The sequence below is a fragment of the Vipera ursinii genome, assembly GCF_947247035.1.
Source record: "Vipera ursinii genome assembly, chromosome: Z".
NCBI lineage: Eukaryota > Metazoa > Chordata > Lepidosauria > Squamata > Viperidae > Vipera > Vipera ursinii.
Window position 1 is genome coordinate 48,687,851 of NC_139517.1, and position 27,308 is coordinate 48,715,158.

Below are 27,308 nucleotides of genomic sequence, written 5' to 3' on the forward strand. Positions count from 1 at the left end.
AGCTTTCCATCCGAGGTTGGTAAAATGAGGACCCAGATTGTTGGGGGCAATACGTTGACATTGTAAACTGCCCAGAGACTGCTGTAAAGCACTAATTTAATTTAATTTTAATTTTATTAGATTTATATACCGCCCTTTCCTGAAGGACTCAGGGCGGTTTACAGGGTATTTAAAATCAGCAATACAAATACAAAAGTTAAAAAACAATTACCGGTTGAAACCCCGGTTAAAAAATTCTCAGCCTGGGCCGGAGAGCTCAAAGAGCCAGGTCTTCAGGTCCCGGCGGAATGAACGAAGGTCAGGGGCAGTCCTCAGCTCCACGGGCAGCTGGTTCCAGAGGGCAGGTGCACCCACAGAGAAGGCCCTCCCCCTGGGTGTTATCCGCCGGCAGTCTTTTACCAGCGGGACCCTGAGGAGACCCTCCCTGTGTGAGCGCACTGGACGAAGGGAACTTGATGCTGGCAGCAGGTGTTCCCTCAAATATCCCGGACCCAAGCCATTTAGGGCTTTATAGGTCATCACCAGCACCTTGAATCTCACCCGGAGGGCAACCGGAAGCCAATGCAGCTTGCGGAGTAGAGGTGTTACATGGGAGTATCGGGAAGCCCCCATCACTACTCGCGTGGCCGCATTCTGCACCAGTTGAAGCCTCCGAGTGGTCCTCAAGGGCAGCCCCATGTAGAGGGCATTGCAGTAGTCTAAACGGGAGGTCACGAGCGCATGAGTGACTGTGCGTAGGGCATCTCGGTCCAGATAGGGTCGCAACTGGCGCACCAGGCGAACCTGGGCAAAAGCCCCCCTGGGGCAGTAAATAATAATAATAATAATAATAATAATAATAATAATAATAATAATAATAATATTGGAAGGGACCTTGGAGGTCATCTAGTCCAGCCCCCTGCTAAGTCAGGAAACCCTATACCATTTCAGACAAATGGCTGTCCAGTCTCTTCTTAAAAACTTCCAGTGTTGGAGCATTCACCACTTCTGCAGGCAGGTTGTTCCACTGGTTAGTTGTTCTAACTGTCAGGAAGTTTCTCCTTAGTTCTAGGTTGCTTCTCTCCTTGACTAGTTTCCATCCATTGCTTCTTGTCCTGCTTTCAGGTGCTTTGGAGAATAGCTTGACTCCCTCTTCTTTGTGGCAGCCCCTGAGATATTGGAACACTGCCATCATGTCACCCCTCACCCTTCTCTTAATTAAACTACACATACCCAATTCCAGCAACCGTTCCCTATATGTTTTAGCCTCCAGTCCCCCAATCATCTTTGTTGCTCTTCTCTGTACTCTTTCTAGAGTCTCGACATCTTTTTTTACATCGTGGTGACCAAAACTGGATGCAGTATTCCAGGTGTGGCCTTACCAAGGCATTGTAAAGTGCTATTAGTACTTCACGTGATCTTGATTTTATCCCTCTGTTAATGCAGCCTAGCACTGTGTTGGCTTTTTTGGCAGCTGCAGCACACTGCTGGCTCATATTTAAGGGATTGTCCACTAGGACTCCGAGATCTCTCTCACAGTTACTACTATCGAGCAAGGTACCACCTATACTATACCTGTGCATTTGATTTTTCCTGCCTAAATGTAGAACCTTACTTTTTTCACAATTGAATTTCATTTTGTTAGATAGTGCCCAGTGTTCGAGTGTGTCCAGATCCTCCTGTATCTTAAGCCTATCTTCTGGAGTATTGGCTATTCTTGCCAGCTTGGTGTCATCTGCAAATTTGATGAGTTCCCCATCTATCCCCTCATCCAAATCATTGATGAAGATGTTGAAGAGCACTGGGCCCAGAACAGAGCCCTGGGGCACCCCTCTACACACTTCCTTCCATGTAGATGCAGTTCCATTGAGGACCACATGCTGAGTATGGCCTGTCAGCCAACTACGATTCCATCTGGTGGTGATGCTATCTAACCCACATTTTTCTATCTTATCAAGTAGTAGGTTGTGATCTACTTTATCAAATGCCTTACTGAAGTCCAAGTAAATTATATCTACAGCATTCCTCTGGTCCACTAGTTTTGTCACTTGGTCAAAGAATGTAATAAGATTTGTCTGGCATGATCTGTTTTTGACAAACCCATGTTGACTTTTAGTGATGACTTTGTTTGCATCAAGGTGTTCGCTGATTTGTTGTTTGATTATCTTTTCCAGAATCTTCCCAGGTATTGAGGTCAGGCTGATAGGTCTGTAGTTTCCTGGATCTATTTTTTCCCCTTTTTTGAAGATGGGAACTACATCAGCTCTTTTCCAGTCCTCTGGTAGTTCCCCAGTGTTCCAGGATCTTTGAAAAATATAGTTCAGTGGTTCTGAGATCACGTCTGCCAGTTCCTTGAGAACCTTGGGGTGTAATCCATCTGGTCCTGGTGATTTGAACTCGCCTAGGCTGGACAGGTGCTCACTTACCATTTTCTTGCCTATCTTAACTTGCGTTTCTATTCTGTTTTTTATGGCACTGGTTTGGGTAGGTTGGACTGTTTTTTCCCTTTGTGTAAAGACAGATGCAAAAAACGAGTTAAATAGTTTTGCTTTCTCCCTGTTGCTTGTCACCTTCTTGCCACTTTCCCCCACTAATGGACCAATCATTTCCTTAACTTTTTTCTTGTTTTTTATATGTTGAAAGAAGCTTTTTTTGTTATTTTTGACTTTGATCGCAAGCCTTAGTTCATTTTGAGCCTTAGCTTCCCTCACTTCATCTTTGCAGGCACGGGCTGTTTGCTGATATTCTGCCTTAGTTATGTGCCCCTCTTTCCACTTCTTATACTTGTCCTTTTTATCTTTCAGTTTATCAGAGAGTTCTTTATGCAGCCATGCTCATTTCGTTTGAAAGCTTTTATTTTTCTTCTTTGTTGGTATTGTGCTAGACTGGGCCTTTATTATCTCACTTTTCAAAATTTCCCAAGCTTCTTGAGTTGTTTTCCCCTTTAGGATTCTCATCCATGCACTGCTTTCTAATTGCTTGCATTCAATTGCTAAGTGCTAGTTCACGTGTATGTTGTAGCTGGTGCTATCCGGCCCAGACTGGTTGTCTCCAGCCGGCTAAGTAGGTCTTTGGGCGGGAAACCTATCCTTCAAACCTATTGGTCTCCACCTATTGGCCAACCATACAAACAGCTGCACAGCAGCTCCCTTGTTGCTTCTGTTCTTTTCTGACCTTTGATAAAGCATGTTGCTGTTTTGAACCTTCCATCTTGCTCAATGCCTGCAAGAACCGGCTACACAACAATGGTGGTGATGCATTCAGTCATGTCCAACTCTTGGTGATTCTATGGGCCAAGTCTTATTTTAGGTCTTATTTTAGGGAAACAGTGTATACATCTTTCATATAAATGCTAAGAGTTTGTGTAATTTTCCAATACAGAAATGTATGCCACATTTCGTTTGAATATTGTCAAAAGGGTTTTATCCAGGCTAAACTTTCATCATTTTTTCTTTTATTGTTTGTTTAAGGACACTTCTGGATAGAATGGAGAGAGGTACACTTGAAAAACAGGTGTGTAAATGCAGAAGCAACCACAAGTATTACAGATGTGGCTTAGGCAAGCCTGAATAATTAATAATAATAATAATAATAATAATAATAATAATAATAATAGTAGTAGTAGTAGTAGTAGTAGTAGTAGTAGTAGTAGTAATGTAACTGGGTGGTGGATTTTTTTTTTTAGATTTTGCAGGCTGCCATAAATTTGTTTAAATAAATAAAATATAATCCTGTCATTTTGCGAGTGTAATAAACTCAATGGGGCTTAGTTCTGAGTACATATACGTTAGGATTGGGTTGCAGTGTTTAAGAAAGATTGGCTTTTACTTGGCAACTGATGTCTAGAGCCATCTGTTGTACTCTTTTTAAAGGTAACTGCTCCTGTTTTAAAGTCTCTCATTGAATTTTAAAGTCATCTAAGCCAGCACTGCAGTAGTGTGGATTAAGAAGGCAGCTTCCCATCCATTCCTCCTGAATTTGCCATTTCCCTCGCTTCTCTCCATTTCTTCTGGATCCTGTAAGCCAATCCATTGTCTTCAGGAACAGGAAGCACCCTTATTTTCTGCCCACATAGAAGTAATTCAGAACCATTCTGCTCTGTGTAGAAGGAGAAGGAGGCTGTTGTAATAGCCAATGGTCTTGATCCCAGCCTGTCCTACACCTGTGATTTCTAGATGACTGACAGTTTGAAATGCCCAAATACATGCTATAGTATTTAGAAAAAAGCAGTATTTTGAACCTTTTTGGTAGACGTTTTTATGACATACTGCAGTTCCCACATTGTGCCAAACTGTGGATGACCAGAAAATTATTTCTGGAATAAATCACAATGGCTGGATTCACAAAACCTGAAATGAAAATATGGCTTATTTGCAACTTAATGTGTAAAGTGTATTGAGTCAGGTGCACAAACCATGTCATACAGTTTTATGTATTTTGTATAGTATTCCTATGGGATCTTTTCAGAAGAAAAGTTTTGCTATAACCAGTTGTGACTTATTAAATATACCAATATTAACAAAGATGGCTTTGTTTACTGCAAGTATATTTGTATCAACTAGATGAATTGATAAAAGCCTCATTCCCAAACAATATTAAAGCATGCATTTATTTCATAGATCATAACTAATCCCAAATTAAATGACATATATTAAACCCAACACCACTTCCAAAATTTAGGAATACTAGGACTGGGGAATTTTTTTAAATTACAGCTACTAACTACTAATGTTACTGGCTACTAATACTAATTGGCAGTAGTACAAAATATGTTCCAGGATTCCCTATCGTAGATAAAGAGGGAGCTAAAACTGGTGACCTAATTAGGAGTTCACAATTAAGTTTGCTCTAATTTCCTAGCCACATATTCCTTCAGGAAGAACCTCCATTCCAGGAATTGGAATTTGAGATTCAAATAAAATGATAATGCAACATATAAATTAAAATCTTAGAATGAAGTTTTATGATCATTTTTAACATCCTTTCCTCATGTTCAGACATCAGCATCATCATTTCAAAAGCCTCTTTGGTTTAAAGATATGTATCAACCTCTAGAGGAAATAAGGAAAAAAGACATGATTGATAAATTACTTGATGAAGAGTCCACAGGAGAGGGGGACTTCCGGGTGGCAAGGCGTCGCCGGAGGCAGCCATTTTTTGGCTGTCAGCCTCGTGTCTCCGTAGAGCCGCCGAAAACAGCGCCGATCAGCTGTTTCGGCGGCTCGGAGGCCCCCTCCTCGGGAGAAGAGGAGGGGGTGAGTGCCCAGGTAGGGGTAGAGCTCTCCGGGGCCACCAGAACTTAAAGTTTTGGCGGCTGAAGGATTGAGCCCCCCCGAAGCCTGGGCATGCTCCGGACTGCGAGGCGCCTCTGCTCCGGGTTTTTTGGAGCAGAACAGGGCATTCGCAACCATCCCTGCTAGCAAGGAAGAACTTTTGAGAACGAAGACGCAGGCAGAGCGATGCAGGAGATTTTGGTGAAGATGGTGTTTTGATCTTTAACTCAATGGACTTTGCTGAGATCGTACGTGGAAGTGCGTAGCTAACAATAGTGGGTGAAAATGGCAGCTATATCTTCTAAAGTTCCTGCATGGGCGCAGCAGTCCTCACTGCAAACGTTATTGTCCCCTGCACCTGTATTTGCATCAGCCCTTACAGTAAAAGATTTACAGAATGTGCTGCAAGAGACTATGGAAAAGCAAATGCAACAATTTGCTGAGATAATGGATAAAAGGTTGGAGGAGAAGCTAACAGAAAAACTAGCTAAGGTTATGGATGAAAAGATTACAGAGAAATTAACAGAAATGAGAGCAGACATTTTATCTGCATTGCAAGGCATGGTTACATGTATTGAGAATTTGGATGAAAGAATGGAAGATCTCAGTCAAAATGATATTAGATTGGAAGCAAAAATGACAGAAATTGAAAATGTGGTAGAGAAAATTGATCATGATTTTATCTCGACACAGTATTATCAGATGGAGTTTGCTTTAAGGATTAGAGGCCTAAAAGAAAATCCTAAAGAAAATTTGAAGAAAATGGTTTCTGAGGCTTTGGAAGGGGTGCTGGGACGACCAGCAGTTGAAATAATGGAAGATATAGATAAAATTTTTCGTGTTAATTCTTGGATTGCAAGACAAAGGAAATTACCCAGAGATGTGGTGGTTTATTTTACAAAGAGAATGATTAGAAATGAAGTTATCCAGGCCTCCTACAACATTGATTTTGTAATTGCTGAGCAAAAAGTTCTGATTTTAAAAGAGATCCCTCCAAGAATTTTAAGAAAAAGGAAGGAATTTGCTTTTTTGACACAAGAATTGAGACGACGTGATATCAAGTTTAGATGGCAGATACCAGTGGGTATGGTGGTGACCTATGAAGGTACAAGGCATTGTTTTACTACGGTGGTTCAGGCACGTGATTTCTACAGTAATGTTTTAAAAGCAGTCCCCATGCCACTTTTGGAATCTACAAAGAAGAAAGGTGAGAGAGAGTCCCAACGATACAGAGAGAATCTACAAGATGTTGAAGGAGCAATGCAGGCAGATGAGAAAGTTACAGGAGTGGATCAAATTTCAGTATCACCGGAGGAGGCCAGAAATTGGAAGAGGCGTGCTGCTTCTAGACGAATGAACCAAGCCTGAAGATTTAGTTGTATAAGTGCAGGAGATAACAATGTAATAAGGTTTATGGGAATTGAAATTGTTAGGAGGGCTAAATATCTGGGGATATACTTTTCACCCTTATAAAATAACTACGTGTTTGTAATATTTTGTGTTGCTTTAGTTTTAAGATGATTATGAAAATTTAACAGGGAAGATTTGTAGTAGTGCTTACTGATATTTTGTAGGTTATGATTTATTATTTATTATTTGGTTGGTATGTATATTTACGGTGTGATAAGAAGGTGGATATTGTGTTCCAGGTATATACTTTGCGATATGCTATGGGCAACTTTGGGAAAAATTATAGATGAAAGTTAACTGGTAATATTTTAATAGGTAATAATGAAATATGTAATAGAAAATATAAGAACGATGTGATTATATAAAAAATTTTAAGCTTGGGAATATGCTATGGTGCAATTTTGGGAAAAATTATAGATGAAAGTTAACTTGTAATATTTTTATGGGTAATAATGAAATATGTAATAGAAAATATAAGAATGCTGTGATTATATAAAAAAATTTAAGTTTGGAAAGTAATGTATGGTATCTTAAGTAGTATAATATATTAGGAGAAGGAAAGGTTGTATAAACTTGGTTTTAGTATGGAAATTTAAAGTCTAGTTGGAAAGAAGAATAGTTTTTAATAATTGATATAAAATTGTTTTATTTGTGATTGTTCTTATTGGGTATTGATATTTTTCGAGGATATGGTATCTTAGTGCACCTGAAAGACTATTTGCAACAGAGAGATACTATGGAGTAAATGGGACTAAAAAGTATTATTTTGTATTTGAATAATTATTGATATGATATATATATACGTTTGGAGTTTATCTATATGAGTTAAAGTGCGATAGTTTAAATCAGGGGTCTTCAAACTTGGCCCTTTTATGACTTGTGGACTTCAACTCCCAGAATTCCTCAGCCAGTTACGCTGGCTGAGGAATTCTGGGAGTTGAAGTCCACAAGTCGTAAAAGGGCCAAGTTTGAAGACCCCTGGTTTAAATAGTTTAGGATTGTTTGCATAAGTTAGATTATGATTGTTTGTATTTTTATACCCTGTACTCAGCTCTGGGAAGTCGGGGGGAGGGGAAGGGAGGGAGGGGTTGGGGAGGGTTGGGGAGTGGGAAGAGGGTGGGAGGGGAGGGGGTTGGGAGGTGTTTTGTTTTGCTAAAGATAAAATGTATTGTAAAACTTTTCAATAAAAAAAAAGAGTCCACAGGAGAGGAAAGTATATACCACAGGTCGGCAACCCGCGGCTGCGGAGCCGCATGCGGCTCCCAGGCCTCCTCCCTCTGCCATGTTTACTTTTGGGGGGAAAAAGTGGCACTAAAAAATTTAATCAATTTAAACTTCTCACAAAAAAACTTGAAAAGTTTAAATTGATTGGTTGGTTTTTGGGACCGCCCACAAACCGTTTGTGGTTCCGCCCACAAACCTCTTTGTTTTTTAACTGCACTTGGCAGAGTGGAGGAAGAGATGGGAGAACTAAAAAGGTGAGTAGGGTGGGTGGCGGAGGCTTGCATATCTGCTGCCTTCACCACCTCTTCGTTTGCGGTGGGGGGGTAGGGTTAGGGTTGCCTCCCCTTCTCCTCGCCGAGGCTAGCAGCCCCGGCCGGGAGAAGGCACGTTTCCCCCCCTTCCTTCCTTCTCGCCGAGGCTAGAAGTTCCAACGGGGAGAAGGCTCGTTTTTTTCCCCTCCTCCTCGCCGTGGCTAGAAGCTCCGACGGGGAGAAGGCTCGTTTCCCCCCCCCTTCCTTCTCGCCGAGTCTAGAAGCTCCAACGGGGAGAAGGCTTGTTTCCCCCCCTTCCTTCTCCTCGCTGTGGCTAGAAGCTCCAACGGGGAGAAGGCGCATTTCCCCCCCCTTCGTTCTCCTCGCTAAGGCTAGAAGCTCTGATGGGGAGAAGGCTCGTTTCTCCCCCCCTTCCTTCTCCTCGCCATGGCTAGAAGCTCCAACGGGGAGAAGGCACATTTCCCCCCCCCTTCGTTCTCCTCGCTAAGGCTAGAATCTCTGACGGGGAGAAGGCTCGTTTCTCCCCCCCTTCCTTCTCCTCGCCGAGGCTAGAAGCTCCGATGGGGAGAAGGCTTGTTTCCCCCCCTTCCTTCTCCTCACCGTGGCTAGAAGCTCTGACGGGGAGAAGGTGCATTCCCCCCCTTCCTTCTCGCAGAGGCTAGCAGCCCCGGCAGGGAGAAGGAAGGGGTGTTTTCCCCCCCTCCCTTCTCGCCGAGGCTAGCAGCTCCGACAGGGAGAAGGCTCATTTCCCCCCCCTTCTCGCCGAGACTAGAAGCTCCAACGGGGACAAGGCTCATTTCCCCCCCTTCCTTCTCCTCACCGAGGCTAGAAGCTCTGATGGGGAGAAGGCGCGTTTCGCCCCCCTTCCTTCTCCTCGCCTAGGCTAGCAGCTCCGACGGGGAGAAGGCTCGTTTCCCCCCCTTCCTTCTCCTTGCCGTGGCCAGAAGCTCTGACGGGGAGAAGGCTCGTTTTTCCCCCCCTTCCTTCTCCTCGCCGTGGCTAGAAGCTCCAATGGGGAGAAGGCGTGTTTCCCTCCCCTTCCTTCTCCTCGCTGAGGCTAGCAGCCCTGGCAGGGAGAAGGAAGGGGCGTTTTTCCCCCTTCCTTCTCCTCGCCGAGGCTAGCAGCTCCGATGGGGAGAAGGCTCGTTTCCCCCCCTTCCTTCTCCTCGCCGTGGCTAGAAGCTCCGATGGGGAGAAGGCGCGTTTCCCCCCCTCCCTTCTCGCCGAGGCTAGAAGCTCCGACAGGGAGAAGGCGCATTTCCCCCCTTCCTTCTCCTCACCGAGGCTAGCAGCTCCGACGGGGAGAAGGCTCGTTTCCCCCCTTCTCCTTGCCGTGGCTAGCAGCCCCATTTCCCCCCCTTCTCCTTGCCATGGCTAGCAGCCCCAGCAGAAAGAAGGGGCGGAAACAGCAGCCCCAGCAGAAACAGTTCCTCCATAAACATGTAACCGAATCATTACTTGACTCTTTCACAAAAACTAATACATTAATCTCTAGTTTGCACATTAGTTTCTAGCTTCATAAAAATGTTCTGCACTTGGTTTTCCACTAAGGAAGCAAAAAAGACATATCCAAATTTTAAGGGTTTTATTTAAACTTCATTTGTGAAGCATGTAACTTTAACCTTGATAATCATAAGCAGCTAACATTGCTTTTTCACTTTGTGCAATTACTGAATTAAATTTGTATGTATATTTGGAGCCGATCTTGAGCTGACTTTACTACTTTTAATTCCTCCCTTCTGTTTATTGTTATATTTAGTTGTATAGCTAAAGCTGATTTATTCTTAAAAGCTTTTCCATTGGTATTTTGGGTCACTGGACATCTTAACATCTTAAATCCAAATGTTATGTGATTGATATTTTTATTAGGTCCAGTTTTCAAGTGTTTCCATAGCTATAAAATTCCTATCTTGTGAAACTTCTAGAGCAGACCTTACGAGCAAGTTACCACTATTATTGCAGAGAGCTTATCCTTGTTTGGGATTGTGGTCTGAGTTGGTAAAGTGATTTCTAGAGAGCTGCAAACCAAGTATTTTATAAGGGACTTTATATTTCACACAGATTGTGCAACCCTCTAATAAATGTTTCATACTCTGCAGGGGGAGCTCCTCCCCCCCCTGCCCCCCCAAGAGATGGAATTGCAGCTTCTCTTGCTTGGTGGGCTTTGGGAGGGGGGCAGGAAGACCCTTGGTTCCTTCCCTCCCTCTTTCTCTCTCTTTCTCCTCCTCCTTCTCACCCTCTGCTCTTGGATCAGGCTGTATTTTGTTTTTTTTCCCTTTTTATCTCTTCGATTTTTCTGTTTTTCTTCTTCTGCTGCTTATAAATGAATAATAACAGTCACCAAATGGGAGGGGCGTTTACTCGTTCCCAAGCAGCTGAGGGGAAACGGTCTTGGAGCTGCTCACAGCCACCTGTGTGCAAGGCTGGCATTTTAAAAAGGATTTTACCTTAAGAACCTGGGTGAGGAGGCGCAGGTGGGGCTACCAGCCCCAAGGACTCGGGTAGGCAACCTTGGCTCTTTTATGACTTGTGGACTTCAACTCCCAGAATTCCTCAGCCAGCCATGCTGAGGAGAAATGGAGAGGTTTCCATGCTGGCTCAGGAATTCTGGGAGTTTAAGCCCAGGACTCATAAAACAGCCAAGGCTGCCTACCTGTCACAAGGGGAAACCAGATTCACTTAACAACCCTAACCCTAATTTATCAACTGCAGTGATTCACTTAGCAATGGTGGTAAGGTCGCAAAATGGAGCAAAACTCATTAAACAAACGTCTCACTTAACAACACAAATCCAACCCAACCAAATAAAATGGCTTAACAAAAAGGTATTCGTCTCTTAACAGTGATTTTTTGAAAACTGCTGGAATACTGCTGACTAAAGAAAAGGCCAGTTTATTCCTCAGGTGACTGTCCTACTTTCCAAGTAAGTGGCAGGGAGGGGGGAGGGAGAGAGAGAGAAGGAGAATATGAATATATGTGGTTGTCCTTACTAGACTTTTAGTAAAGAACTTTAATGAAATATTTGTGGTTTTTATAGTTTGCACTGGCTTTTACTATTTTCATTTATAATCCTTAATATAAATATTTGAAAAACAGGACATAAAAATGTGACAGAGACAGAGAGAAAGAGACAGAGAATAACCTGCTATAATCCTGCTGGAATGAAAGGTTATGGCAGCTCAGATTACATTGCAGGATCCTCTCTCAGTGTGGATGTTGTGAGTCCTCTGGCTTTCAGAGGGTGGGGCCAAGAGAGTGACTGGATGAAAATGAGTGCACCTGACCAAGTGCAATTAAAGTTCTTAAACTTTTTTTGTGATACCGATTAAGATGGTGAATCATTTTAATGTCCATGTTAAACTCATGAAGAGCTGGCTGGCTGGGGAGGGGGGATCATGGCTCTCAAAAAATAAGAGCCGGCTGTGCTTCTTGCTCATGTTGGGGGCAATAAGCTGACTTTGTAATAATGCCGCTTGGGGGGGGGCGAAAGCCCTAATAAGCAGGCATATACATAGAATGAAGGCTATTGCTAAGCACATTGATTTGTGCTTAGATTGTAAGCCACCTGGAGTCTTCGGAGATGGGCGGGATATAAATGGGATTAAATAAATAAATAAATAAATGTTCACTTGCCTTCTGCACCTTGGATGTGGGGGGGAGGACAAGCTTTGCTGCTGCGGTTTGCTTGGCCATGCCCGGGCTATGTCCTGCCGCTGCCTCCCAACCTCCACCTTTGCCACTGGGTAAAGCAGCGGTGGAGCTCTCTGTCCTTGGGGGGAAGCAGCAGTGGCAGTGGAACCCTCCATCAGGTGGGGGGGAGTAGTGGAGGCTGGGTGCTGTGTGTGTGGGGGGGAGAATCTTTGCAGGAAACTGGTTCTTACATTATTTGATTCACAATACTGGTTATAATTGCCACCATGCGACACCCACCAGCATGAGATTTATTTTGCTGTTTGCCCCTCAATAGGCCAACCATGGACAAATCATCCAAGAGAAGAAAAATTTCAGAAGAACACAGAGTGTTTAATGATGAATGGGCACATTCTTTTGCTTTCACCACTGACAAGACTGGTTTACCAGTATGTCTAATATGTGGTGAGAAATTTGCAAACAACAAGAAGTCTAATGTTGCAAGACATTTCCAAAATAAACACACAGCCTTTGCTGAAAAATACCCAGAAGGAGAAGAGAGAAAAAAAGCTGTTTCAGAATTGATGCGGAAGGTTGATCAGAGCAAGAATCAATTTAAGAAGTGGGTGACGTCTGCAAGTTCAACTACATATGCTAGTTTTGTGGCTGCTCAGGAAATAGTCAGGCACGGGAAGCCGTTCACAGATGGAGAATATATGAAGGAATCATTCATTAAGATTTCAGAACATCTATTCTCAGACTTCAAAAACAAGAGTGAAATTGTGCAGAAAATCAGAGATATGCCCCTCTCTGCGAAGACTGTTAAAGACAGAACCCTAAAAATGGCAGAAAACATCACCAGACAGCAAATTAAAGACATCAATTCAGCTGAGGCATACTCAATTGCCTGTGATGTATCCAAAGACACAAGTGATATTGAACAAATAGCGCTGTTCTGCCAATATGTGAACTCTGCTGGGCCACAGGAAGAAATGTTTGAGTTGATACCACTGAAAGGCCAAACAAGGGGAGAGGACATCTGTGAGGCTGTCTTGGATTATTTTAGAACCAATGAAATCAACACCACCCACCTTGTGTCAGTGGCTACTGATGGGGCACCGAGTATCACAGGAGTGCAGAAGGGCTTTGTGGCTTTACTGCAGAAGTCGCTGGGTAGAAAGCTGCTAACATTTTATTGCATCCTGCACCAAGAGGCATTGTGTGCTCAAACATTTCCTCCAGAATGCACAGAAGTGATGAACCTTGTCATTCAGATTGTCAATAAAATAATGGCACAAGGTGTTAGATGTTTTGTGCCAGCCATGGCAGTTCCCCAAAAAGGTCATCAGATGGGAGCAAAGAGGCTTCTTTGCTCCCCTGCAGCCCCATTGGCGAGAGTGTTTTATGGTTATCAGTCAAGATCAGCAACCCTGCCTGCAGCCCCTGAAGCAAACTCAGCTCCAGGTGAGAGCACAGATGACCTCCATTCCCTTAGAGGATCCAGTGGGGCACCAGGGACTCCTTCAAATGCCTCCCTACATCTGAATGCCACAGAGGGAAGCATGGAAGGCTTGCATTCCACCCAAGACTGCTCAGATGCAGCAGAAACGGACCTGGCTCAAGCCAAACGCCGCGTGAGCCAGATGACTGAACAGGAACGCAAAGAGCTGCTTCTAAAGCTCCTTACAACGCAAAGGACGCCACAAGCCTCTCCACGGGGGACCCCAGCGCAGAGGGACTCTGGACGCCGGGTAGGTCCTTTCCCAGAGCCCACGAGGCCCCCCAACATGGCCACCCTGAGTGACCCCGGGACCCCAGAGCTTTTGGCGTGAAATTTCCCGCCAAGCTATGACCTACAGCTTCCTGGGGCAACCGGAAGCAAGATGGCAGCCCCCAGAGCGTCCACATGGCCTGATACCGGAAACAAGATGGCGGCCCCCAGTAACCCCACATGTTCTAACAAAGATAGGCCTCAACTAAGACTGAAGGCCCAGCAGTCTGTAGCATCCAGCCAAAGCAGCATGCAAACCACCTGGTCCTCCCCACCAGAAAGCCTTAGGGCCTATGATAACAATGAAGCCCACCCAGCCGCGCCTACTGCAGCAGAGATTGGAGCTTCTATCCGGACCCTGGTTGCAACTCTGGAGGCTAAAACGACTTCAGCCTCAGCATCGGGGGTAGCCAGCCTCCCTCACCACTCAAGGCCTCCTGTCCTCTCCCCGGGGCCTAACTGCCAGGAGGCGCCCAGCCTAGAGCCTCCCAACTCTGTCCAGCAACCCCAGAGGGCCCCTACTGAACCCCCAGGGCCCCCAACTTTCCTTTCGCCGCCCCCAGACACTCTCCTTACCAGATGGCCTTCGGGGGGGCTATGGATGAGGGCAGCCGCCCCCAGGTTCTTCAGGACCAGCGATGGGCTTTTCAAAACAATCAAGGCAATCCAGTGCCCAGGGGATTTCAGGAGGAATCTATGCAGCATATGAGGCCTTCTCAAACAAAAACTCAAATGCAGGCTGGCAAATCTGGGCTCTGCCCCCCCTATGCCTCATGGGAAGAAGGGAAAAATCCTGAACAACACCCTCCTCCGGATCACATGGTTTCTGGGCACGCCCAGTTGGAGCTATTCAATAATCAAGGAAAAATTCCCTCCATGACCACTAGAGGGATACTTCTACCTTTTATCTCAATGGATAGCTCTCAGATGTTTGCTAATGGGACTGACAAGAATTATCCCCCAGCATCTAATCTACCAAATGACTTTAAAAAACTACAACTTGGGGGGGAGAATTACAACAGTAATTGGGCTGGGAAAAGTTGAAGGGGTATTGCATGCTCCCTCCATTGCCAATAACCTATTAAGCATTATCAAATTATGTGACGATGACAAGGTGGAAGTTTTATTTCGTAAAGGGGGAGGTCATGTCACCCGGAACCAGAGGGTCATTGGAAGTATTGCCATCATAAATGGTTTGCCATACTTCTCCCCTGAGAACCCACCCACCTCAGAAGGGGACCCACAGCCAGCCCCAAGGCCGTTTAAGGAGCGCAAGGCCGAAGCGGTTGCACCCAAGCTCCCACAACCTGCCCCAAGGCTTCCCAAGGGCAGTGTGGGCAAGAAACCCGAACCTCAGCAGTCACCTCCGCCATCACCGCTTAAGGCAACCAGAGCCAAGAGGGTGTCAGTGGGGAAGCCGCTCCACGATAAGTGTGCCCATCTCTTACACAGAAGATTAGGTCATGCGAGCTTCCCTGTAGTTGAAAAGATGGGAGAGTTTGCTGAGGGAGTCCAGCTCAAGGATTGTGAGGTGTTTCTGGACTGTGCCATTTGCAAGAAGACAAAGAGGAAGGCTGTCCCCATCCCAAAGGTGTCACTGCATAAAGCCCAATACCCATACCAACTAGTACATGTTGATTTGGTTGGGCCTTTCACACCATCCCTAGGGAAAAGACAGTATTTTCTCACTGCCGTTGATGATTTTTCACGATACGGCCACGTGTATACCCTCACAGAAAAATCCGAAGCCTTTGATGCCATAAAGTCACTGTACAACTTTATAGAGACCCAGTCTAAGACCAAGATCGCACAATTGCAGAGCGACCGCGGGGCTGAGTTCATGTCCCGAAAATTCCAGGACTGGGTAAGGCGTAAGGGCATCCGCCATTTTCTTACTGCACCATTCACCCCTGCTCAGAATGGCATAGCAAAAAAAAAAAAGAAATGGAATCCTGCAAACTATGATGCGTAGTCTGATTGCAGACGCTGGGGTCACAGAATCATACTGGGCAGAGGCGATGCACTATGCCAATTACACCTTAAACCGCACCTGGAGCAGTGTTGTGAACCAGATCCCATATTTCCTGGTCCACGGTAGGAAACCAAGTCTGGGACATTTACGTGTTTTTGGTTCCTACGCATGGGTGCACATCCCCAAGCAGCTGCGAAAGAAGGGGAGATCTGTCTCCCAGAGACTGAGGTTCTTGGGCTATGCTCCTGGCTCCAAGGCCTATCGTTTCCTGGGAGAAGGGGGCAGGCCTGTGACTTCCCAATCTGCCTCTTTCGAAGAGGACTCCAATTAGACCCAGATCCACTCGAATGATCTGAGCCCATATGTCAACTGACCCAGCAAGAACACACCGACCACGACATCACGTGAGACGACCACATACCCTGCCACCGACGAAAGTGAGGAACAAGACGAGGATGAGCCGTCCAGTCCCATGGGGAAAGACACGCTGTCTTCATCCCCAGCGACGCCTCAGAGACCCGCGGAAGAAAAGGGTGGTGAGTGGCAGAAGGTAAGGAGGTCAAAGCGGTCCAACAAAGGGATCCCGCCAAAGAGAATTGACATTGGGCACATCGCATCTGTCAACAGTGTTGTGGTCACCCCAAAATCCTTCTCTGACATCCAGGAGCTGCCCATCGAAGAACAGGAGAAATGGCAGCTCGCGATGGAGAAGGAGATGCAGAGCCTAAAGAAACTCAAGGTCTTCACCCCCCAGCAACCACCAAAGGAGAGAAAAGTCATTGGCACAAGGTGGGTTTACAAGGCCAAACCACTTGCCAATGGCCTCTACCTGTATAAGGCCCGTTTGGTAGCTCAAGGGTTCGCTCAACGCTACATGGAGGACTACGCGGAGACCTACTCTCCAACCGTCTGGGCAGAGAGCATCAAGGCCGCCCTCGTAACTGCAGCCGCTTTGGGGGAGGAAGTCTTCCAATTCGACATCCAGACGGCTTACCTCCACGCCAACTTGGACCGGCAGATCTACGTGAGGGCCCCTCCTGGCTACCAGCAAGAAGGGGAAAATACATGGTTGCTCCACAAAGGGTTATATGGCCTCAAGCAGTCGGGGAAATTTTGGTATGACTGCCTTAGAAAAAGTTTAGAGCGAGTTGGTTTCAGTGCTTCCCATGCAGATGAATGTGTTTTCACACGCAACTCCAAGGGTACCACAGAACAGGTGTTAGTTTATGTGGACGACCTACTATATGTAGGGCCTGACAAGGAAGGGTGTGATGAATTTGCCAAGGCCCTGGAAGAAAAGTTTACCCTGAAGTCTTTGGGGCGGGTTGACAAGTACTTGGGTGTGCACATCTTGGCCACTAAGTGGGGGTTCGCTCTATCTCAAAAAGAAAAGATAGAGGAGTTATTGGCCAAATGCAAAATGGCAGAATCTAACCCAACGCATAGCCCGATGCAAAGTGACTATTACAATCACACTCACAAGGACGGTCCTGAGTTCACAGATAATACTCTTTACAGATCTGTGATTGGCTCCTTGCTATACATCAGCAATTGGAGCAGGCCTGACATAGCTTTAGCTGTGAATCTATTGTCCAGGCATGTGGAACACCCAAAGGAATTCCACTGGAATGCTGTTAAGAGGGTACTTAGGTATCTCAGGGGCACAACCGATGCTCTCCTTATGCTGGAACCAGAGAAGGGGAAGATGACCCAGCTCTCCGCTTACTCAGACGCAGACTGGGCTGGTGACACCAAGAGTAGATGGAGCACCTCTGGTTTCCTCATATTGCTAAATGGCTGTCCTGTTCACTGGCATGTTAGGCAGCAAAAATTTGTTTCTTGCTCCACGGCCGAGGCGGAATATGCCAGCCTGTCAGACACGGCCAATGATTTGATTTGGTTCAATGCTCTGATAACGAGCATCTGGGCATCTCCTCCTCTGCCCATCCAAATTCAAGAGGACAATACAGCCGCAATTGAAATCTCGGGGGCATATGCGGTGGGCTCTAGGTCCCGCCACATAGACATACGTTATAAAAATGTCAGGCAGCTTATCAAAGAAGGGCTCATGCGTGTTGAGCATTGTAACACAATTGACCAGATAGCTGATCTGTTCACCAAACCTGTTCCCATTGACTGGCACAACCTTCTGTGTAAGCGTTTGTGTTCGGTCTTCTGAATATTTTCATACATGTCTATGACACCTGCTCGCCCCTCACATACATTCACTGGTCCCTGTCATTGGCTGGCAAGAAGGGGAATTGTTAGATGTTTTGTGCCAGCCATGGCAGTTCCCCAAAAAGGTCATCAGATGGGAGTAAAGAGGCTTCTTTGCTCCCCTGCAGCCCCATTGGCGAGAGTGTTTTATGGTTAGGGAGGGGCTGAGACCCCCATAAATACCTCTGCTCAAGGGGCTGCTCTTTGTTCTTGTTCTGTTCAGCTTCTTGCTCTGTTCCAGTTATGCTATGCTTGCTTGCTTGCTCTCTTTCATGAAGGCATGGATGCCTCCATGCCATATAGCTCTTTCTATCTAATCTAACGATGAATAAAGCTTCATATGATTGCATCTCTGCGTGATGCCTTTTACTTGGAAGCACCTTAACGATCCATCGACCTCATGAGACTATCTCACACAAGGTTTAAATCACCGTCAGTTTGCTGCATGTCTGGAAAAGGTGAAAACGTACCTGGGCAGCAAAGGGGTCACCTATCCTGAGCTGGAACATCCAGAGTGGCTGGAAAAGCTATACTTCATAGTAGATAAGACAGCACACCTGAACAAGCTGAACACAAGTCTTCAGGGTAAAGGAGGCACAGCCCTGCACTTGCTGGAGGAAGTTATGGAATTTGAACGCAAGTTGACAGTGTTTGACAGAGATTTACAGAGAGGTACACTGTCTCACTTCCCCTCTTTGAGAGAGTTCAAACAAGGTAACAATGTGATAGATTCAGAGTATTTGCAGTCTGTAATCATTGCAATGCAAACAGTGTTTGGGAAGCGATTCTGTGAGTTCAGAGAGGAAAAAAATACATTATCTTTCCCTGTCACTCCCCTGACCAGCGATCCATCTGTTTTGAATATGACTGTATTTGCAGGTGTAAGTCAACCAGATCTGGAGATGGAACTTGCAGACATAGCCGACAAAGAGATATGGGCATCCAAGTTCCAACGCTTGACAGATGCTCTTGAAGATGTTGCCCGTCAGAAGGCCAGTCTTGCACTGAATCACAAATGGAGTGATATTGAAAACCTTCCCAAACAGGACAAGCTTATATTTGATACATGGAATGCCCTCCCCAGCATGTACAGAAATATGAAGAAATATGCATTTGGAGTCCTGTCAATCTTCGGATCCACATATGTATGTGAACAGGTCTTCTCCAATATGAACTACATTAAAAACAAATATCACTCACGCCTCACAGACAACAGCTTGCAATCTTGTTTAAAAATGAAGGTGACATCTTACAGCCCTGATATGCAGATGCTGTGTGCTGATGTTGAGAAGCAAAAATCACATTAACCAGGTAAAATAATTATTTTAATTTGCTATTATTTTGCAAATATATATTTGATGTTCTTCAGTGAAAGAGTGCTTTTTTTATTCCTTGCCAGCTGACTGCACACTCCAGTACAGATGGACTGGCGGACAGGCACATGGACTGGTGGACGAGCAGACGGACGGACAAGCGGACGCATGGGCAGATGGACTGGCAGATGGGCACATGGACTGGTGGACAAGCAGATGGACGGACAAGCAGACACATGGGCAGATGGACTAGCAGACGGGCACATGGACTGGTGGACAAGCAGATGGACAGACAAGCAGACGCATGGGCAGATGGACTGGCAGACGGGCACATGGACTGGTGGACGAGCAGACGGACGGACAAGCGGACGCATGGGCAGATGGACTGGCAGACGGGCACATGGACTGGTGGACAAGCAGACGGATGGACAAGCAGACGCATGGGCAGATGGACTGGCAGACGGGCACATGGACTGGTGGACGAGCAGACGGACAGACAAGCGGATGCATGGGCAGATGGACTGGCGGGTGGACGGATGGACAAAACGTCAGAAGCAGAAGCATTTTGGGTTTGCTGCAGGTGGATAAGTTAAGTTTGGATTTTTATTTCATAAATATGAGGACTCAAATAGACATTGAGTATTATATTTGAAATTAACATTTAACCCAGTGTCTTTTTTTTGGAGTTCAAAATGTTTCTGTTGCATGCTAAAATAAAAATTGGCTATTATTTTGCAAATATTTATTTGATGTTCACTGAAATAGACCTTTTTTTATTCATTGTCAGCTGACTGGACGCTACAGTACAGACATATGGGCTGGCGGATGGGCAGATGGACAGGTGGATGGGCAGACGGACGGGCAGATGGATGGATGAGCAGGCAGATGGACTGGTGGACAGATGGCAGATGGACTGGCGGGCGGATGCGCGGATGGACAGATAAGAGGACGATGGGCAGATGGACTGGCAGACAGGCAGATGGGCGGGTGGGCAGATGGGCGGACGGACAGAATGACAAGCAGACAGCATTTTGGGTTTGCTGCATGGGGAAAAGTTAAGTTTGTCTTTATTTAATAAATATGAGGAGGACTCAAATGGACATTGAGTATTTTATTTGAAAGTAAACCTTCAACCCAGCGACTTTTTTTGGAAGTTCAAAATGTTTTTGATGTATACAGAAATAAAAAATTTTCTTTGTAGAAGTTCATTGATTTCATAAATTTTGCAGCTCCCAATGTTTTGTTTTTGGTGAGAAACGGGGACGCCAAGGTGTTCAAATCTGGGTGGGCTCCCAGCAAACACGCACCAAAGAAGTGATGGGAAGATGGGGGGGAGCGCCCCGTTTCTTCTTCAGGCAAAAACTCTGTGCTGAAGCCGGATTGGGGAGGGGGATGATGAGGAGGAAGAGCTGTGATTGACAAACTGCCAGCCAAACTCTTTGGGAGTGGGGGCGCAGGATGGAGAGGAGGGCAGCTTGCCTTGGAGAAGGCGGGGGGAGCCAGTTTTAAAGGTTGTCCAGCTAAAAGGGAGCAAAGAATCTGGGCTGGAGTGCCTTGGAAAGGTGAGCAGGCAGCGCATCTGCACGGGCTGGTTGGGCTTTCTGCAGGTTTTGCCTGCAATTAAGGTAGGGTGAGTTTTTTGGCTCGGGAGGCTGGGGGAAGGGGGAGCTGCTTGTGGGGGGACATGCCTGCTCACATAAGTGCAAATGTGTTTCTTCTGCATAGACGCTGCTTTGCTGAAGGTTATATCTTCTTTCTTTCCTTCCTTTTCTTCCACGTTCTTCGCCTCTCTGCTTTGTTCCGCCTCTGGGGATGGAGGGGGAAATTTGCTCTGCACCTTTTCCTCGTGTTTATGTGTGTGTGTGTGTGTGTATGTGTGTGTGTGTGTGTGTGTGTGTTTGAAGCCTCCGTTTGCCTGCCTGGCAAGGCGAGGGAAATTTGCTCGGCCTCCTCTCCGGTGTGTCTCACTTAGGTAAGCTCCACTTTAATCAAATCCTGTTCTGCGCATGTGCATGCACATGTGCGTGCGCACGCGTATTTTGTGGCTCCCAGGGTTTTTTTTAGTGAGAGAACCGGTTCCAAGTGGCTCTTTCACCGATTCAGGTTGCCTACCCCTGATCTAGACTCTTTCAGCCTGGTTTCATGCTTTGATATGGGATCAAAACAATATTAGTTGTAGGAGGCCTTTCTGCAACTTCTTCTTGTGCACCAGTTGTACCTGTCACTGGACCAAGAGACTCAGCTCATAGCCACTGATACCCTCGTCGCCTCCCATATGGATTATTGTCATGCACTCTACATAGGGCTGCCCTTAAACAGCACCCAGCTGTGCAGGCATGTTATAGTGCTCCTTCTATGAACACACATTCCATCTCTACTGTGTGAGTTGCATTGGCTACCAGAACATTTCCAGGTTCACTTCAAGGTAGTAGTGATTCCTTATAGAACTTACTCTACCTAGAATTAACAGCCAATATTCTCCCTTCTGTTTTTCTCCCCAGTCCTTTCTTTTTACTGTCCATTTCATGATTCAGTCTTGCCATGGCCACCAAGCAAATAAGGAGCATTTTGCTGTTCAGTGGTATATCAGAAGACCACTCCAATATCTGGGGCTGAGGACTAGCTCTGTTGGTGCTCTAGTGTGCTTTTTTGTTTACTTGACATGTTAACCTCAAAATAGACAATACTGTGGCTACGCAAGCTGCACAATTCTTAGAACTACTAGAACTCCTATTGCTACTCCCTTAGGGACCTAGATGGCCAAGCATCACAAAGGATTGGTTTAGTAGTTCCAGTTCCCCTGTTTTCCTTTCCACCCTGTGCCAACTTCTGATCTCCTCAGTTCAGGAGGAGCTAATTTCTCCGATCAACTCACATTTTTCCTGCAAGAGGAGCATGGAAATCTTTATAGATTTACCCAATGGAATAGGACAGAGTTCCTCTCTTATTATCAATTGTCACATTTTAATTCACACTGCCCTAGGTTATCTCAACCACCTGTAGTGGGTGGCCTACCTCGATAGCACTGGTTTTGGAGAGCATAATAAAAATAAATCGGAGAAGAACAGTTTAGTATGGGACTCACGTGTCCATAGCTTTGACATAAAGTATGAGGCTGAAGAAGTGGATCATATCGTCAACCGGGAGAATCCAGCAGGCATTCAGATAGCTGAGGCAGTTCCTAAAGACTACCTGAGAAGGTGGGGGCTGTTAAACACTCCCCTCCCCGAATTCTAATAGAACATGACAGCAATTATAAATAGCAGAATAGAATTGGTCACTTCTCAAGAGATGATGGTGGCAGTTCACCTGATTAAGCCACATCAGTAACTGGGTCACATAAGAGTATATTCCAGGCTCTTTCTCCTTTATTCAAAACAACTCTTAAAGCTTTGGATTGTGACATCCTGTTTCAGGTCCTTGCCGCTCATTGCCCTGCATTCAGACCACCACCTTGACTCACAGAAATTGTTAGGAACTCTCTTGTTTTAGCCTTTTTGATTGCTTGGGCCTCTAAATGATTCCTGCTGGCAGATTGCAAACTACTCAAGTAAAAGATAGCTAAAAAAATTTCTAACTCTAAGTTCTAATTACCCTTTATTACAATATTTGTCTTATCACCACTGGTTATCTTTTCAAGATGGCAATAAAGACTCTTTGAGTTTTTGTTCTGTTTTCTCTCTTACCTACCTTGCATAGGACAAATTGTTTCCAAGCCACAAAAATCTTAGAATGTACAATTTCAGTGCCATGAGGTTTTGTTATTAATCTGGTAACTGGCCCAGTAATGAAATGGGCTGCTCCGTTGCCTCTGCTACAAAACCCTTGGCTGGCTCATTTGGATGAATTCATAAGCTATAGTTAAAAATAACGTTTGAGGATCCTACCAAATCAACAACCCACAACCCTTGCACCTGACAGTTAGAGCAGGGGTGCCACCTCCAGCTGTGTATGTGAACGACTTCAGGCTGTTGCTCAAGATTCAGAATGGAATGGAGCCATATCGGTAGGCTTAATTTCAGGAAGGCTTAATTCATGTGAAATACCAGATGATTTGCCTACAGCTATTGTCCATCTGTGCTGCAAGATCTGATCCAACTTTGCTAGCGGGTTGATAGGAGCCTGGAATGGTGATAAAGTCCTTTTAGGCCAGAAATGTTGCCTTTGTGAGCCCCTGGAAGAGAATCATTATGGTCTTACAAAGAACCCATGCAGATTCGGAGAGCCTGATTTCATTTGTCTCTGAAGAAAGCTGAACCACAGACAGGTTGTCCTATGCCTCTACCTCAGAGGCTAGGTCTCTTGCCTCCACATATTCATTGAAGCAATATTGCCATTCCTCTTGCCTGGGAAGCAGCACTACCCAGTCTAGATGAATTTCCCATGCTAGAAAAGGACGTAGTGTCCAGCAAGCCCAAGCTATAGAGTAGTTTCCAAGCCAAGACCTTGTAGTAAGTATTGTGTAGTGGGTCCGATGCTAGGAAGAGACGCCAGCCGGTGTGTGAGTTCAGCTCTTTATTGAAGGGGGTAGTGAACTGGGGAATGAGGGCTACCTGGCCTCCTTATATACCTGGCCAGGTAAGCTAACAGCCAATGGGGTTGGCCCTAGGTTTCCTGCCGAAACTGTCCAGGCCAACGCCCCCTGGTGGCTGTTGCTATGCAGGTGCCTGCATACATAACACCCCTCCCCCCTTAGAGAAGAACCACATAACAACAACAACTTGCAACTACTATAACTATGATTATATATATAGAAAAAACAGTGGTGTCCTTGTGTGAGGGTCACTTGCACACATAGTCCGACAGGTAGGCTGGTGTCCTGTGTGGACGGGTGGATCGTCTGGGTGTGCTTGGCCCCTGGGCTTGGACCGTGGGTTCCTGAGGCCTTTGTGCAGGGCTGCAAGGAGCCGAAATCAGGAAGTCCTCCTCCTCTGGTCCCTGCTCTGTGACGTCCACGGCTGGGTTGACCCCTCCTGGAGTGTGGTCCTCCTGTTGATCGTGTGCGTTGAGTTCAGGGATGTGTGTGATGCGCTCAGGGGCGAGTGTGATGCGCTCAGGGGCATGTGTGATGTGCTCAGGGACTCTTCCTCTGAGCTGATCGATGTGTCGCCGTATGCGTCTGTCCCCCTCCACCCCTACAATGTACGAAAGGGGTCCTGTTTTCTCTACCACTGTCCCCGGAACCCAGGGATGTCCAGCCCCATAGTTCCTTGCCCAGACCAGGTCCCCCAGGTTGAGGACCCTGTGTGTGGGTGATGATGGCAATGGTGATGGTAGTGATGCTGGTGGTGATGGTGATGATGGTGATGTCGCCCTTCCGGTCTCAGTTGCTACCCGGTCTGGGTGTAGGCGGTCCAGCTTGGTGATGAGGCGCCGTCCCCATCACAGTTCTGCTGGGCTCTTGCCAGTAGCCACGCATGGTGTTGTGTGTTGGGCTAGTAAAAATTTGGCCAGTCTGTGGTGCCAGTCCCCGCTGATGATGCGCCGGAGTGCGTCTTTGGTCGTCCTTACCATCTGTTTGGCCTGCCCGTTGGTAGATGGATGAAAAGGCGCGGAGGTGGCGTGCCTAATCCAGTTCGCCTTCAAGAACGCCTGGAAATCAGCAGCAGTAAACTGAGGCCCATTATCAGACACAATTACGTCGGGGAGGCCGTGTGTGGCAAAGAGAGCTCTGAGCACCTGGATTGTCTTCCCCGAGGTCATCTTGGGGACAGGGACTACCTCTAACCACTTGGAGTGACTGTCCACCACTACTAAATATAGTTGACCCTGGAATAGCCCCGCATAGTCAATGTGAATGCGGGACCATGGTGTGTGTGTGTGGCCTCCCACCAGTGTACTGGTGCATGTGGCATTTCTGGCCTGGATCTCTGGCACGTGTAACAGGCCTTCACCCGATCCTCAACCTCCTTGTCCAACCCGGGCCACCAGAGGTAGCTCCTAGCCAGTGCCTTCATTCTGACCACCCCCGGGTGCCCTTTGTGTAAGGAGTCCAATACCCTGGCGCGTAGTGCGGGTGGAATGATGACCCTGCTACCCCACAGGAGGCACCCCTTGTGTGTGGAGATTTCGTCGCGTCTAATGAAATAGGCCTGAAACTCTGGCCCCGGGGATTTGTCCTGCCACCCTGTGCAAACCCATGAGTGCACACTGCCCATGATGTTGTCTGTGGCTGTGTGGCTGGCAATGTCGTTGGCAAGAACTGGACACTTGGGGTAGTTCCTGCAGGGCTAGGATCTGTGTGGCTGGTGCTGGGTCTGGGTCGTGTGTGTCTAAGGAGAGCCTACTTAGACTGTCTGCATGGCCCATCTCCTTCCCTGGCTTGTGCACTAGCTTGCAATTGTATGCTGCAAGGAAGATGGACCACCGGAGCATCTTGGGGGACAGAATCTGGGGGGTTTGCCTGTCTGTGGTGAACAGGCCCAGGAGTGGTTTGTGGTCTGTGAAGACAGTGAACTCCCTGCCATATAAGTAATCGTGGAATTTCTTGATTCCTGCCACGATTGCCAGGGCTTCTTTGTCTATTTGGGCGTAGTTTCTTTCTGCTCCAGACAGTGTCCTAGAATAGTATGCTATGGGAATTTGTGCCTCGTTGGGCTCAAGGTGGCTTAGGACAGCGCCCACACTGTAAGGGGATGCATCGCAGGCGATGCAAATGGGCTTGGACTCGATGAAATGGGTTACTGTGGACTTGTCCGACAGCAATGCCTTCAGGGCCTTGAAGCTCTGGTCATGGGTGGCCGTCCAGGCCCATGTTGCCTGCTTGTCTAGCAGCCTGTGGAGTGGTTCAGCGATGGCTGCCTTGTGTGGGAGGAATGTTTGATAGAAATTCAGCAGACCCAGGAATGCCTGAAGCTCTGCTTTGTTCTTGGGTGTGGGTGCTAGTTTGATGGCCCTCACCTTGGATTCTGTGGGGTGGATTCCCCTGGCGTCTACTCTGAACCCCAAAAATTCCATGGAAGGAATGCCTATGCTGCATTTTTCCTTTTTGAGTTTGAGGCCAGCTGTGTGCAGCCTTGCCAGCACTTCCCTAAGCTTACCTGCCAGTTCCTCTGCTGATGCTCCTGCGATCAGGATGTGATCAAAATAGGGGCAGACTCCTGGAATGCCCTTGAGGGTCTTTTCCATAACCTCTTGGAAAATGCCAGGAGCAACGCTGACTCCAAACTGCAGTCTGTTCACCCAGAACGCCCCCCTGTGGGTTACTATGGTTTGGATGTCAGCTGTTCAACGTGAGTTCAACGTACAGTTCAACGTGAGCCAGGTAATGGGCCCAGGTTTTGGGGCGGCAGGTCTCGAATTCGCGGGGCTGTCTGGCTCTAGCCATGGCGGCAGTTGCGGTCTTGGTCATGGATGTGGCGCTTGGCGTTGCCGGTTCGGCTGGCGGTCGGGAAGAAGGAAAAATGCCTTTCCCTTCAGCTCGCGGAGCGTTTCCCCCAGTGACTTCAGCTCTTGGTCAGCAGCAATCCCACCTTCGTCGCCACTATTGTGTAGTGGGTCCGATGCTAGGAAGAGACGCCAGCCGGTGTGTGAGTTCAGCTCTTTATTGAAGGGGGTAGTGAACTGGGGAATGAGGGCTACCTGGCCTCCTTATATACCTGGCCAGGTAAGCTAACAGCCAATGGGGTTGGCCCTAGGTTTCCCGCCGAAACTGTCCAGGCCAACGCCCCCTGGTGGCTGTTGCTATGCAGGTGCCTGCATACATAACAGTAAGTATGACTGCAGGTTTGTGGCCAGAGGAACATTGATTTAGGAGCAATCATCAGTTTCAATGACTAAATTGTACTAGAGCAGACATGTCAAAAACAAGGCCGGGGGGGTGGATCCAGCCCACAAAGTGGTTTCATGTGGCCCGTGAAGCCATCCTGGAAACAGTGAGGGAACAGCCCCTGCTGCCTTGGCCCTGGCCCAGGCCAGCTGGGAGCCAATGTACAATTTCATGATGGTTATCTATGCTGAAACACATTCAGTCTTAGCTTCACAAGGCCATCTGGAAACAGCGAGGGACCGGCCCCTGCCGCGTCGGCATTGCCCCCTGGGCACACGCTGGGGAGGTATCACCCTTTGTGCGGAATGAAGAAATGCACCATCACCTGGAAGTGGCCAGCACATGGCCCTGCCTACTTTGGGCAGGCTAGGGGCTGGGCAATGTTGCACTTCTCTTCAGATTCGTGCCACCTGGCTCAGCATCTCAGCACTGTGAGGAAAGTGCCCTGCTGCCTGCCAAAACCAGGCAGGCTGGGGGCT

General features: G+C 46.8%; 1 protein-coding gene and 1 long non-coding RNA gene across 4 annotated transcripts in view; one reads left to right on the forward strand and one right to left on the reverse strand.

The window, feature by feature from the left end:
• The window catches only part of LOC310649710 (uncharacterized protein), a 629,251-nt gene that overhangs the window by 107,333 nt on the left and 494,610 nt on the right, over positions 1-27,308 (reverse strand). The gene's annotated exons all lie outside the window — the stretch shown is intronic.
• LOC310649713 lies at positions 1,885-20,264 on the forward strand. 3 transcript variants are annotated; one of them, XR_014494293.1, is made up of 4 exons: positions 1,885-3,492; positions 11,002-11,081; positions 18,628-19,059; positions 19,148-20,264. It is a non-coding gene; the product is annotated as an uncharacterized lncRNA (long non-coding RNA). The 3 variants fall into 3 exon arrangements; XR_014494294.1 differs by having other exon boundaries at positions 11,002-11,061; XR_014494295.1 differs by lacking the exon at positions 11,002-11,081.